The following is a 2,051-nucleotide window of genomic DNA, read 5'->3' as shown; positions in this document are numbered from 1 at the left end:
GAAGTTCAGCCCCCGGCGGGGTGAGCGGGGAGGACCGAGCCGCGGGGCGGCGCAGGGCGCCGGGTGCGGGGGCCGGGGCAGAGCCGAGCGGCGCTGAGAGCCCCGGAGCTCCCGGCACAGCGCCCCCGCCCCATCGGTACCCAGCCCCACACACAGAGCCTGGGTGGGCCTCCCGCCCCACAGCCGGACCCCACAGAGACCCTGAACCCCCCTCCTGCCCCAGCCCCCCTCCCGCCCCACAGCCGGACCCCACAGAGACCCTGAACCCCCCTCCTGCCCCAACCCCCCTCCCGCCCCACAGCCGGACCCCACAGAGACCCTGAACCCCCGCTCCTGCCCCCCAACACCCCTCCCGCCCCACAGCCGGACCCCACAGAGACCCTGAACCCCCCTCCTGCCCCAACCCCCCCTCCCGCCCCACAGCCGGACCCCACAGAGACCCTGAACCCCCCTCCTGCCCCAGCCACCCTCCCGCCCCACAGCCGGACCCCACAGAGACCCTGAACCCCCCTCCTGCCCCAACCCCCCCTCCCGCCCCACAGCCGGACCCCACAGAGACCCTGAACCCCCCTCCTGCCCCAACCCCCCTCCCGCCCCACAGCCGGACCGCACAGAGACCCTGAACCCCCCGCCTGCCCCCCCCCCCTCCCGCCCCACAGCCGGACCCCACAGAGACCCTGAACCCCCTCCTGCCCCACCCCCCCACCCCGCCCCCCAGCCGGACCCCACAGAGACCCTGAACCCCCGCTCCTGCCCCCAACCCCCCTCCCGCCCCACAGCCGGACCCCACAGAGACCCTGAACCCCGCTCCTGCCCCAACCCCCCTCCCGCCCCACAGCCGGACCCCACAGAGACCCTGAACCCCCCTCCTGCCCCCAACCCCCCTCCCGCCCCACAGCCGGACCCCACAGAGACCCTGAACCCCCGCTCCCGCCCCCAACCCCCCTCCCGCCCCACAGCCGGACCCCACAGAGACCCTGAACCCCCCTCCTGCCCCAACCCCCCTCCCGCCCCACAGCCGGACCCCACAGAGACCCTGAACCCCCCTCCTGCCCCAACCCCCCTCCCGCCCCACAGCCGGACCCCACAGAGACCCTGAACCCCCGCCCCACAGCCGGACCCCACAGAGACCCTGAACCCCCGCTCCTGCCCCCAACCCCCCTCCCGCCCCACCGCCGGACCCCACAGAGACCCTGAACCCCCGCTCCTGCCCCCAACCCCCCTCCCGCCCCACAGCCGGACCCCACAGAGACCCTGAACCCCCGCTCCTGCCCCAACCCCCCTCCCGCCCCACAGCCGGACCCCACAGAGACCCTGAACCCCCTCCTGCCCCCCAACCCCCCTCCCGCCCCACAGCCGGACCCCACAGAGACCCTGAACCCCCGCTCCTGCCCCCAACCCCCCTCCCGCCCCACAGCCGGACCCCACAGAGACCCGAACCCCCGCTCCTGCCCCCAACCCCCCCTCCCCCCCCCACAGCCGGACCCCACACAGACCCTGAACCCCCGCTCCTGCCCCCCAACACCCTCCCCCCCACAGCCGTACCCCACAGAGACCCTGAACCCCCGCTCCTGCCCCCAACCCCCCTCCCGCCCCACAGCCGGACCCCACAGAGACCCTGAACCCCCGCTCCTGCCCCCAACCCCCCCTCCCGCCCCACAGCCGGACCCCACAGAGACCCTGAACCCCCGCTCCTGCCCCCCCACCCCCTCCCCCCCCACAGCCGGACCCACAGAGACCCTGAACCCCGCTCCTGCCCCAAACCCCACTCCCGCCCCACAGCCGACCCCACAGACCCTGAACCCCCGCCCTGCCCCCAACCCCCCTCCCCCCCACAGCCGGACCCCACAGAGACCCTGAACCCCCCTGCTCCTGCCCCCCCACACCCCTCCCGCCCCACAGCCTACCCCACAGAGACCCTGAACCCCCCCCTGCCCCAACCCCCTCCCGCCCCACAGCGGACCCCACAGAGACCCTGAACCCCCCTCCCCACAGCTCCCTCCCGCCCCACAGCCGGACCCCACAGAGACCCTGAACCCCCCTCCTGCCCC

At 75.6% G+C, this 2,051-nt stretch overlaps 1 protein-coding gene across 1 annotated transcript in view; it reads left to right on the top strand.

The window, feature by feature from the left end:
- LOC119846933 overlaps positions 1–2,051 on the top strand; it is a 323,834-nt gene that overhangs the window by 194,646 nt on the left and 127,137 nt on the right. The gene's annotated exons all lie outside the window — the stretch shown is intronic.

Source organism: Dermochelys coriacea, chromosome 23, assembly GCF_009764565.3.
Source record: "Dermochelys coriacea isolate rDerCor1 chromosome 23, rDerCor1.pri.v4, whole genome shotgun sequence".
Taxonomy (NCBI): domain Eukaryota; kingdom Metazoa; phylum Chordata; order Testudines; family Dermochelyidae; genus Dermochelys; species Dermochelys coriacea.
Note: the sequence above shows the minus strand (reverse complement) of the source record. Positions and strands in the feature narration are given on the sequence as shown.